Source organism: Neopelma chrysocephalum, unplaced genomic scaffold (genome assembly GCF_003984885.1).
Source record: "Neopelma chrysocephalum unplaced genomic scaffold, ASM398488v2 Primary Assembly neopelma1_98, whole genome shotgun sequence".
Classification (NCBI taxonomy): Eukaryota; Metazoa; Chordata; class Aves; order Passeriformes; family Pipridae; genus Neopelma; species Neopelma chrysocephalum.
The window spans coordinates 752,641-765,776 of NW_020897761.1; the positions used below are offsets into that span (position 1 = coordinate 752,641).

The 13,136-nt window shown below is 43.0% G+C and overlaps 1 protein-coding gene and 1 non-coding gene across 2 annotated transcripts in view; both read right to left on the bottom strand.

Annotated features, from left to right (window-relative positions):
- Positions 1 to 13,136, bottom strand: part of COP1 (COP1, E3 ubiquitin ligase) — a 123,125-nt gene that overhangs the window by 14,634 nt on the left and 95,355 nt on the right. The gene's annotated exons all lie outside the window — the stretch shown is intronic.
- Positions 3,043 to 3,178, bottom strand: LOC113973134. Its single transcript, XR_003536146.1, has one exon.

Below are 13,136 nucleotides of genomic sequence, written 5' to 3' on the forward strand. Positions count from 1 at the left end.
ATATGTAAGTATTTTTCCTTATATTTTCTATGCAACACGTGCACCACAGAAGTGAAATCACCAGGACCTGGTGAGATAAAAGAAGTGATAAATTGTTTCTTGCAGAGAAAACTCAAGGCACAAACATTATCAGTAGCAACGTAGCAGCTTCATGGAGTTATACCTATAAGTAACGCAATTTATAACGTACACCTATTCGGGAAAGAGGGCTTTGATTTAAGGAATGGAAGTTTAATTAAGGTAAAACAAAAGTTTCCATTAATCTTGAAGGAATTCACAACCTGCTGCTCCCCTGCACCATCCAATTCAGCTAATGCTATAACAGGATCAAGCGCAGCACTACCTGAAACCTCCCGCAATGCAGACAAGGCTGGGCAAGCTGTACCAGAGCACGTGGCCTTCTCCAGCCTTGGGAAACAAGAAGCTTTGTCTCCTCAAAATGCTGCTCCAAAAATGCCCCGAGTGCACTGGGCACATATTTTCACTGGTCAGGGCACACAGGGAAATGATGAAGGAGCAGAGATGTTGACAAACTCGGGAATAGCAGAGAAAAATTGCCAGAGCCTTCACCTGCAGGCAGCAGGTTCTGCTGCCATCCAAAACTGCATTTCATGCCACAAGCATAAGTTTTCTCTTGAGCAGTAACTAAGCAAAATTCCATTTATACTTAAATCTTCTCCCTGCACGAATTCAAGTCATAGGGTTGTGCTAAAAAAGTTTACTGTCTAACGTTTCTGTGGTACAGGGTAAGCACAGGTAAGGATGGGGCAGCAGAGCTGAGCATCCTCCTCAGCCAGCAGAACCACCTCCTTACAGCTATGGCCAAGAAAGGGTTTAGAGTTGGCTTGGCTCTGTAAGTCTGTTATAACTGTATGGAAGAGTCAGCTGAACTGGGCTATGGCTGGGTCATGTCTGCAAGGCTGTTTGGAAGAGAGGGATCCTTGGTTTGTACACTGAAAGCTGCTGGAATCTCTGAAAGAAGATATGTCAAAGCCATTTTTGCAGGTCAGTTTTCAAAGTAAGGCCACACTGCAAAACATCAGCTTTGATGACAAAATTGTATGGCTGCTATTGAAAGACAGTACAGTAAATTGCATTTTAATAAGGTCTGCCTGTACAGAAAAGGTGAAAAACTTCATTAAACAAAACCACCCAGAGTACAGATGATACATATAAAGTTGTGTCTCTAATATGCTGCTACTGATGCTTTCTCCATTGTGTTTATCTGAGGGGAGAAGGGAGTGGGAAGAGAAGGCAGCTATGCCTTAGGTATTAAGAATGATGAGAGTACAGCTTTATAGCTTTAGCACAATAAATGCAAAGCATGACACCTTCCCTACTTTGTTCTGCAGAATGAACTATTCAACAGATAATAATGAACTTCCCATCATCCAGAGGACTCAATTGTGCCTGCTGCCTGCTTCCCTAATCCCAGCCATCTAAAACACTCCTGGATCCAGAAGGACGAGTGAAACCAGCAACTGAAATGCACCTGAGAAGTCAGAAATCACAGGGTCATTCAGCTGTAGAAAAGCATTTTAGATTGAAAACAAAGGATGTAAAAAGAACAAACAACGAAACCCACCAAGGACTGAGATTAAAGTCAGAAGCAAAATGCAGGATGTCTTTAGACAAGTTCATTGATTGTGAGAGTGGGAAAAAAAAAATCCAAACTTGACACACAATTCATACTAGAGAGAAATTCTCTATTCTTTCATTCAACTTCCCCTCTCCTCAACTTGCTCATTCACCTCCCTACAACTTACCCGCCCCTAAGGAATACCATGAGGCAGCCCCTGAATTCTAATAGTTTTTTTTTTTGATATTCCAATAAATCCCATAGATTTAAATGGGCAAAATTGCCTACCAGGCATGCTCCACAATACTGGAGGAGAAGCCACCTGAAGCTGTAGATGGGCTTTCTTTTGTTTATGGCTTTTAAATAATTCAGAGAGGAGCTGTCAAGCTGAATCTGCAAAGCTCCCTTGACTTTGGACTTACGCTATCAGACTGCTTGCCTATTGTTTATAAAGACAAAAAGGAAAACATTATGGGATCATGTGTCTGCACGGGAAGGGAGTCAAGGACTAGGAGAACAAGGGCTGTCAGGACAGAAGTCATAAAAAATACAGATGGGAAAGCAAAAGTAGGCAATAGGTGAAATACAGATGTACCAGCAAAGCAGCAAGAGAGGTTGCCAGTTTGGTTGTGCTATAAATACACAATGCTCGTGGTTTCTTGTGGAATATGATGTAGTCCTTTAAACAGGAAAACCCCAAATGCAAATGGTAACTTTAATTAGCAATTAAAAGCCCGACTTCCCAGCTACAACTGCAGCTGCCTCTCCCAGATCTGTCTCACTTCTGCAAACCCGTGACAGCCATCAGGCGGTGGGCCAGCATTTAATAATCATCCCAAGCGTCAGAGAGAGCAATTCCATCCTTTCTCTCTTTCTTCCCTTTTTTTCTGAGCTCTTTGGGTAGACAAAGGTTTTCTAGGTCCTGCCTGGGGACACCAGCAAACCACAGGCGATGGCCCCTGGCATCCCAGGGAGCTCACACACTCCAAGGTGCCTTTTAGATTTATTTTTTTTTTTTTTTTAAATGACTCTGTGGCATGCACGGCTTTGATGGGGTTTTGCACAGTCATTTCCAATCAAAGCTGCAAACCTGACTTTACAGCAAATGACTGTTTCTTGAGGCAGCAAGAATGGAGAGGGGAGGGGAACCTCAGGACATGCAGCCCTGCTCCACTCATGCACATCTCTCCAACCAGAACACAATCACCTCTACAGCCACTTAGCTAAACCTACACAAGAACGTTGGAAAAAAGGGTATTTAATCCAAAACCCAATAACTATGATTACAGTCTCGCTTTAAACGACCGAGCTGGATTAACACTTGGCAATTATACTTAGCTCTGGATGCTGCAGACAAAATCCTGCCCAAGGGCTGTCCCCATGAGATGGGAATGCTGTGGCTGGGCAGCAGTCACTGCTGAGGACCCTGCAGGAGCAGTCTCAGCACACTGTGAGATAACACACGTGTGTGGAGGGGAACGATCCGGTTTAGCTGGCTGTCCTAAAGCAGACAGAGACCTCCACTTTGCTCTAGGAAGACTGCAACAGTGGACAAAAATATACTTATTTTGCCCACGACTGGTCCCAACTGGCCCCAGCAGCTTCCAGTCCTCGAAAATTTCATGATTAAACTAGCCTTTTATTACACTGTCTTTTATCCCGGGCTCCTGACCGTATCAAATCCTAAATGAAACATGATGTAACGCATGCAAATAAGCTGAAGAAAAGAGGATTCAAATAATAGGAAAATATCATTAAGTGGAAAAGTTTAACTCAGAAGGTCAAAATCATTCTAGCCAGAAGAAAGAGATGCTGCAAGGGGCACACTCACATGCCCGACAGCCTTGAACGTGGCACCAGCAGCGCCTTCCTTACCCTGCTCAGTGACTGCCAGCAAACAGCAGGGCCTGGAGCTGCAGTGCCTTAATAAGTCCCTAAATCTCCTGGCCTGGAATACACTCCTAAACTCCAGGGAGCAGCTTGCCAATGGTGTGTTGCCTGCCAGCGTCCCAAAGGCAAGGCCATTACACAGCAAGATGCTCCCCTACCCTTTTTATTTTCTTTTTTTTTTTAATTATTTTCAATGTGGTTCACGCATCTGGCAAACATGCAATGCCAGCTCCCAAACATCACTGATCACAGTCCTCTCTCAGGTAGGAGTCCTGAAATGAACTGAGGGGCTGTCAAGCTTCCATGTTACATCCTGGAAATCCTTGAATTAGATGCTTCCCCCCACGCTCTCTCCTTGGCTCCCTGAAAGGGCAAAAACCAGACGACATCATAACTCCATTCTAGGCTGTAACTGGAGATTTAGGACAACCTTATAGCTCTACACACTTTCTGATGGAAAAGAAGAGATTAAAATAAAAAGACATTAACTCTGAAAAGCATGGATTTGTTGTTAGCACCACTGTGTGGGCAGTGGGCAGTGAGCAGTTGGGGCTGGCAGCAGTGCGGAGCAGTGGCTCTGCTGGGCACACTGACCCACTGGCTCGGGGAGCTGGAGCTTGTCCTCCTCTGGCTTCCCAAAGAAGAACCAAAGCAGCATTAAGGTACTCCATTTTCCATCCTGGCTACTCCACAAACACAGCAGCAGCTCAGTTAATGGCAAAACTTACACCCATCAGAGGCTTTCACAGGTGGAGTGAGCCCTTTTTATTGCATGCCAAAATAATTTCTGGCTAATACACTACACAGATTTAACCCATTCCATACTGCACCTCCTCACAACTACATTCCAAAAAAAACCAAAACAAAAAACCCACAAAAAAAAGAGAGCATTTTTCTTCCTAATGAGCCAGTAAATTAGTAAAAAGCATCTCTCTTCATATAATGTACTCACTCTCATGGTTGTGATTTCTCAGCACTGCGAGACCAAAGTGAGATCTGGGTAATGTTCTACATCACTGTTTAAGGACAATTCAATCATCTTTGTTCTGGATTAAGTCTTGCTCCCGATTAATCTTAACAGAGCAATGAATAGGAAATCCATGACTCGAGAAGTAGGCAGATTTTATCTTTAAACACAATTCACAAGTAAAATCATCTCTCTTACAATGGATGATTCTGCTACTGTTCAAGTTATTTTCACACAGTGGGTATAAAAAAATTATCTCTAGATATCTCAAATTGAAATGACTGTTTTTAATGCTCCCTGTCATTCTGAATGCATGCTAAGACTAACAATACTGCATCAAAAAGAAGAGCTCAACAATCAAGAAATCCATTAAGCTACCAATGACACTAATAGCAAAAAAGGAAGTTTAAAAAGGCTCAAGTATATAAAGAAAAAAAAATTACCTACTGGGATTATAGGAGCGAACAAACCCCCTTGTGTTGCGCGCCACAGTACCTCTGATTTTCTAATACCCTTCAGCTACATAAATATTAGAATACAAACCCCAGCTCTGCTGACAAAGGGTGAGGGAAGACAAACACTTCTGGCTTTTGATTTTTATTTTTTTTAGCTAATCTGCTTCATCCTCCCTTGATTTTAGATATTCTTTCTGAAGTGATGCTGCTGTTGACTCAATCCTCAACACACACACGGAGCTGAAGCACATGGAAGGTACCCCCTGCTTTTCTCTCAGCCTGACAATTCTTAAAACATTTCAGAGCAGAGATGGTAAGAAATGCAGGACAAAATACAGGGCTTATAAGAAAATAAAAATAACTGTCCTCTGTCAGGACTATAAGACTTATTTCTTGTCACAGCAAACTCACCAATGCTGCTACAACCATCAGCAGAAAAGATCTCACAAAGAGTTCATGATCATGTCCTGCCCTAGGTATAGCATCCAAGGAAGAGATAAATGATTGTATAAGGAAATGGCCTCTAAAATAAAAAAGCCACACACAGAGCACATATACAGTATGTGTTTGTTGGGATAAGGAGAGACAGAGACAATGGAGCTGGACCCTGTGTCACATTCATTACCTCATTAACTCTGATTTGTAATGAGCTGGGCTCAAATTCCACATTCATGTCTTACCCAAAACTAATACAGAAGCCCCAGCCTGGCTAAAAATACACCATAAACTTACCTCTAATCTGTTCTCAAAGGAAACTTCAAAAATCTGTACAAAAATGAGCCTTCCTAGCTCCCCTTCCCACTCCAGAAGGGGTAATTCATAGGTTCACAATGATTACCAAAACCCAAAGACCTGGTGGTGGGCTTAGGAGGAGATTGTTCTTGTCACCCCTTCCATGCTCATGGGGGAAGCCAGGGAGCCCTATGATGGGGAGAGGAGGGATGGCTGCAGAGGATGGCCAAGAGGCATGGAGAGAGGGTCTGAGTCCACATGGGATGCACTGGCAAAGCAGTGGTCAAATTGCATCCCTTCACACCTTGTTACACTATGTTTATCCAAAAGAAACCTCCAAAGCAGCGTCTTTCTTATACAAACACCTGAGCCTCAGAGTGATTTTTTCAGTGTGGCTCTTTGCTTACTTTTGGCATGGTAAATATATATATTCTTAAGTCTTGAAATGAAGAAATTCCCAAGCTCCCAGTGCGGGCTGCTATAACACTAGAAGAAAAGTTTCACAAGCTGCTAACTCCTGTTTTATTTCAGATTTTCACGCGTTTCCCAACAATTTAAATTTCTTCTGTTGCGTTGTCAAGCGAAGCGTGAACCTGGTGAAAACAAAGCCAACAGCGAGCTGAATCCTTTTGTACTAAATAAGGACATTTGTATTTCACTTCCAGCTCATTTTCTCTCTTTTTTTTTGCGGGTTTTTTTTGTAACTCCTGCTGGCCCAAATTCATCTTTTCAAACGCCGGAGCTAACACGCGAGTTACGAAGCAAGACACGCACAGAAACACTATTAACCTATTTTAATCAAGGGTATTTCACTCTAAACGAGTCAAGACATCCCCCAAGCACACACTCCCCACACTAGAGCAGCTTGCTGTTATTTGGTGGTCAGAACAAACTTGGCCAGAGCAGTCTGCTTTGTAGCAGGTCTTTCTTGGAAGAAAAAAGGCAACGAGGTCTCAACTGATCAACCTAAAAACTGGGAAGAATGAATCATATGCCTGATTAACACAGGGATTCTTGGCTGGCCATGCTGAACCTCTGCCAGGGTGGGTAGAGAGGAGGGGCACAGTTTCTTTTCCTCCTGCTGCAGTTAATTTATGTGCTATCTGCAGATTACAGGTAAAAGGAACTTTTATTTATTTATTTATATAATGGATCTGAACCAATCTTTCTTCCCAGTATATGTAATATTGCTTATCTTCCCTCCAGCATCTCTCATTATTATAAATACATGGGAAACAACACTCTGCCTCATCTGCAGCTCCCCAGGCTGCCCCAGCTCTACCTCTCTGCTTAACTTAATATTCATTTCAGACATACCAAAGTAAAACTAAAAAAACTACTGCACCAAACTGCTCACTTCTCTCCAGCTTTTGCATCTAGATAAGAGTTTTGGAAGTGATTATGATATACAATACCATCAGAGACATAATTATTTGAAGCAGCACTTCCCTTGCAGAATTTAAAACACCTCGTGTGAGTGTGAATTCCATTGAGCTGCACAACCCCAAATTTAACAGTGCCATTTCTGTCAAAAAGGCACTCATTACATTACTAAACATAACTTTCCTGTCATACTGGCTTTCTCTTCCTTAGAAAGGACTGATTATTATAATTCTGTGTATATCCTATATAAAATAATTACGTCTCTTAATTACATATCCAAGTAGTTCCAATTCAGACACAAGATTGCTCGCAAAGGAGCGACTGTTTTCACTCCATGCATATCCCTAGAACTAGAGCAGAACAGTACTCAAAGAAAAATAAGTCTTATTTAAATAGTTTAAAAGGATACAAATTCGTGTTGCTGTTGGAAAACGAGTCTGAGCAGTTGTTTTCACAAGCCTTAATTCTTGCTTTACTAACATGCGACGCAATTGGCATTAAGCTGGTCACAAGTTATTGGGTTTCAAAAGGCTTTGGGGTTTTGTTACTGATAACAGAAGGGCAGAGAACACACAAAAACCTTCAGAACAATTGCCCAAAGCCAAGTAGTAACTCTATTAATGCAGAGATCTACATAAAGTAAAGCTTTTGCAGAGAAAACCACCTATGCATAAAGGCATCTACTTCCATTTCACCCAGAGGTTAAATTATCTGATCAAAATCTTGTGCTGGAAAGAAAAAAAATCAGTTCATATTTTTTCCACTTCATTTAGACTCTGTAAAACATTAAATCCTGTCATTAAAATTGCTTAATTAGGAGCACTAGAGCAAAAGGTTGATGCAGCTCATGAGCTGTGACTGCTGAATGGTGGTGGCCTGGCAGGACTCACCATCGGTATTAGCAGAAGAATGGGGAAAAAAAATAAAAAGACAATATTGTGAGATTGTTTTGGCTGTAATTGAGGCACTGTCACTTGTTAGAGGGAACGAGGTTATAAACCCACCTTCAAACAGCAGTGACAGCAGACCACCACCTCGTGTGGGAATTCTGAGGCTGCACTGAAGTCACTTCAAAAGCGATGATGAGCCCAATGCCAAGGGCTTTTCAAAACCTGCCTCACTCGGTCTTTCTGATCGGAAACCAAAGTCCTCCTTTAGCAGTAAGTGTTGGGAAACACAGCTCTACCCCTGCAGTTCCTGTCTTAAGTGACTCCCTTCATCTGCTTTGTAGCACACTAAATACTGCCCGGCTGAGCTCAGCTCCTGGCACTCAGACCTCATCTCATCGGCACTTTGTGCCAACCAGGGACTTCAGCAGATGGCACTTCACACAGCAGAGAGCCAGCGTGAGCCCAGCAGTGGAAAGTAAAGCAAAGGCTCCTCACGTAGGAGAGGCTCTGACTCAGAGGAGACCAGCTTTAGTTGGAGCTGGAGATCAGGCAATAGCTGTTGGCTCAGTACCTACAAAACTTGCTGGGTTCCTGCTGTTACCCACTGCTTGCAGGGGGCTCTGCTCCAGGACACCAAATACACATAACATACAGTGGGTGTGGAGAGGCCATGAACCTGATCAGAGGGGTGGAACACCTCTCCTGGGAGGACAGGTGAGGTTGTTTAGCCTGAAGAAGATAAGGCCCCAGGAAGGCCTTATTGCAGCCTTCCAGTACTCAAAGGGAGCCTATAAAAAAGATGGGGACGAACTTTTTAGTAGGGCCTGTTGCAATAGGACAAAGGAGAATGGTTTTAAATTGAAAGAGAGTTGATTTAGGTTAGATATAACAAAGAAGTTTTTTTACACTGAGGGTAGTGAGGCACTGGCACAGGTTGCCCAGAGAGGTGGTGGATGTCCCATTCTTGGAAACATTCAAGGCCAGGTTGGACAGGGCTTTGAGCAACCTGCTCCAGTGGGAAGCATCCCTGTTCATTGCAGGGGGTTGGACCAGATGACCTGGAAATGTTTCTTCCAGCCCAAACTACTCTATGATTCTGTGATTATAAAACCCCCCAAAAATACCAGGAATGAGCCTTCCTGCCCACAGTCTGAGCTGTGGGGACGCAGAGAGCATGCCTGCCACCTCTAATCCCCATGGCTGGTGAAATGCCCATGAGACAAAGGCACAATGTTAAAATCAGGCACGGGAAGAGAGAGCTCACACTTCTTGATAAGGATCTTTCCAGGCACTATCTGAACCCTACCACCCCAAGCCTCATAACATAATCAATGATTGAACCAGCAGCTCTAGAACCCAGCAGGATACGTATCAGAGTTCAGACCAGGAGGCCCAACAGCAGCACTGCAGAGGTTGGGTGGGAAGGGAAAACAGTTGTCCAGTTATTTCGTTCTAAAAGCAAGTGTTCTCTGAACCTGAGTCTGCTCTTTTTTCTCTCTCCACCCCAGTATAAGTAACAAATAATTTTCTTTGAAGTTGTGCTATTTGGGACATAGCTTATACAAGGGCCACACAATACATACTGTAATGTTATGGTTCAGTAGGGAGCTAGGGATGGAGTCAGGCACGGAGTCCAGGTTCCAGGTGACTTCTTGACTTGGGTTCATCTGTTATGAAACTCATACTTGAATAAAAAATTGATGGCTACTAAAGCAGCTGAATCCCAACAGGAGAAAAAAACATCCATTTACAAGTTTAACGACAGCTGCAGAGAGACTTCTTTGCGTCCCCAGCTCACGGTGTGTATCGCAGCAATACGATTTGTGGCTGCATTGGGATGCTCTGATTTTTTTAAAGCCAAGGAAACAGCAAGAGCCTGCTCAGACCTCTGCTTGTGCCAGCAATGCTCTGCAATCCATTATCTCTACAGCTGCACCACTGGGATCAGCTACTGGAACTGTTAATGTCAACAGCACTCCGAGTTATGTCGGCCACTGTGTCATTCACTTGGTCTAGGAAAGATGACTCCAATAAGGAGGACCCCAGTCCTACCTACAGCACGCTCTACATCTCTTGGCATTACAAGAGACACACTGGTAAGCAAATATAATCTGTGAAAGTCTGAAAGAGTAAACACTGTCTTCATTCAAGAAACATGTGCGACTTTCATCTGCCTTCACTTCAAAAAAACAATCAACCCCGTGGCAGTTTTCTGCAATTATGCAAGGGGGAAAAAAACAACACCTCACCTTGCAGAAGGAGAGAAACTGAGTTTGCAAATGTAAAGTTAAAACCAACAAAGAAGAAAAACCCGAGCCACCTACATTTCTTGAAGAAGCTGTTCTTAAAATAGAAGTTAGAATGATATCAGAGTGCTGCAGTACCACAGGGGACCTGAACTTCCCGAGCTGAACAAAAGAGAGACTCAGCCCCTCTGTTCTCAGCGGTGGGATGGACATGGATGGCTCTGCATCCAGGAAAGGAAGAGTTAACACAGGTACTGATGTGCCAGCCACCTCGAGCCCTGAAACAGCAAAACAAATGGTGCAATACACCTTTTTGCCCCCAAACACACTAGGCAGGAGGAGCACAGTGAACAGAGACTGGGGTTATGAGGGAATTGTCCCGCTCCCTTCATCCCTGCCGTGCTTGACTGCAGCAGCAGTGTGGTCCTGCCCTCACCAGGAGGGAGCTCAGAGAGTGTCCTGTAACGGGGCAGAAGGCAGCAAGGAAAGAACATTTTCCAACATTTTTATTCTTCTACAGAAGACTCAAAATTAAACACTTTCTCCTAAAGCCTGTCATTTGCATAATCACATTATCGAGATGGTCTTTCACATGGATCGAGGTGTCAACACACTGAGATTTCAATATAATGCATGAACTGTTAATAATAGAGTATGATTTTTTCCCCCCAAAGTTCTCCGCAGTTGGACTCCAAGGTTTGTGACAGGTAGTAAAATATTGTTCGTCACCTGAGCACTTTTTAATTAATTCTGCTTAGCCACAGAAAAAATAGAGCCCAAGATGAGCATTTGAAGAGAGATGGGTATGAAAGCACACAAGCACGTTCAGCACAAAGGAACATATACATACTCAACTTGTAACATCATTTATCAGCAAGGCAGAAATTATTCTGCATTAGAGAATAGCTTTCAAGCAGCACGTAAAACAATATATACAGTGTGTGTTTGTACACATAAGTAATATGCTCAAATCTGGGGGGAAAAAAAAAAATCAAGCATGTATGATGCATCTTCTGATATTCTGGGTTCCACCTGCTTTTAACAAAGATTTGAGATTTTCAAACGAGTAAGGGAGCACAGACATGAAACGGGTAGAATGGAAGAGAAATCAAATACATTTACTACCTAAGGAAAGTGCAAAGCAGCAAAATAAAAAAAAAAGTCAAAGAAAACTTTATGTTTAAAGCATTGCCAAAGGCCAGAGAGCAGAGGGCATGTCAGGAGGATTGGGAAGCCTCACACAGAGAGCTGTGAGCCTCACAGCACACAGGCTACGGGGCTTGGACAGCTTCCACGGGAGGGAGGAAAATCTTTGAAGGTTTTCACATGGGGGAGAAAAACCAGTAGAATATAGCTGATCAAAGTTACATCTCGCTTTTTTTTTAAAAAGCTGATCATCGTCAGCCTCCCGTAAACTGCCGTGCATTTCAACCACGAGGATGAGGACAAAAGTATCTCTGTGTTTCCAGCATGAAGCAGCAGCACTGCACTGGAGAATAACCTGCAAGGATACTGGTTTGGGAGAGGCTGCACACAAATGCTACGGGCCAGTCCTGGTCTAGGAAAGAAAGGATGAGTCAGAAAACAGCAGGTACCCTCCCAGAAAATCCTGCAGCTGGAGCTGCTCACGCTGCAGACTGTGCCACAGCTGGTATCACAGGCAGGCAAGGGGCAGCTGGGTCTGATCACTCCAGGCAGGCATTTATCTCCTAAGCTTTAGGTTACTACCTAGGTACATCCTAAGTGATGTCTGAACAGCCAACTGAGGATGCTGTAAAAATAAATCAACCCCGAGCTGAAGCTGGAAGTCAAAATTCTCATCAATTCTTAGACTTGAAAATTTCAGCAGCAAAGCGGAACAAAAAAATATCAAGTACTACACTTGTTTTCCCCCCAAAATCCCATTGGATTTTGTATTTCAAGCTACAAGAGATGTAGTTACAGTTGATACAAGTTACTTAAGAATGACACTGAATTAGCATTCGGTTACTTGGGAATGAAAAAGGAGGTTTAATTTTTAATGTTCATAAGTCACCCAAATTAATTAGCGCTTTCAAATGGCAATGAATCACTTCCTGAAATGATTTGTATTGGCTAAATTAATTTCTGTGAAGGGAGCCAATTTGCTGATTGTAAATTATCAGAGCCCCTGACTAGCTCCTGTGTACCATTTATTAGGCTACTGGGAAACAAAGGATGGCTACTTTTCATCTGTGAACAAGATTACAGCCCTATTAAGTGACCAGCTTACAGTGGTACAATTACAGCTTTCTATTTAAAGAATTCAAACCAGACATCATTAAGAAAGCAAGCTGAATGTCCAGAGGAAAGGAAAAATAAACAACAGAAAAGCTTGATGCACCAAAGCCCTATTTGAAGGGAATATTTCATCCTCTGAGACTAACAAAGAGAAGTTCAGAGGTACAGGACTAATGACAAAGATACTTCCATCACATGACAGTGCATAAAGACCACCTGAAGCCTGGAGCCCCAGAGCTTGCTTCTCTCACCCATATATAGATGATTGTTTTGAGATCCCCATAAATTAAAATGACTTTTGAAGAGTGACAACAAAATGACTTTTGAAGAGGAAACACATACATAGATTTCTGCTGAGGCAGAGGAGACGCTTTCCTAGCACTGAGAGCCTTCCTTCGAAGCACCAGGAGACCTCTGCACCCATCCAGCACGTCCCACCACCCACCCACTCTTTGATTAAAGGCTGCAGTTTTCTCTCAATGGATTTCTTTTCTTTACTCCTCAAAAAAAACCCCCACAAATGTACATAAAGCTTTACCTAAGCTAATTTGCATGGCTCTCTCCTGTTCTTATCTGCATCTCCTCACTGGTATCAAAGCCTCGACATTTCTGATTGTGAAATCCTTCCCTGGTACCCTCCTTATCTGCAGTAATGAATACTCGTGCAAACAGGTACAAAATTAAATGGCTTCTTTACAGTGATTATGATAGATTGAGCCATGCTTAATCTACATA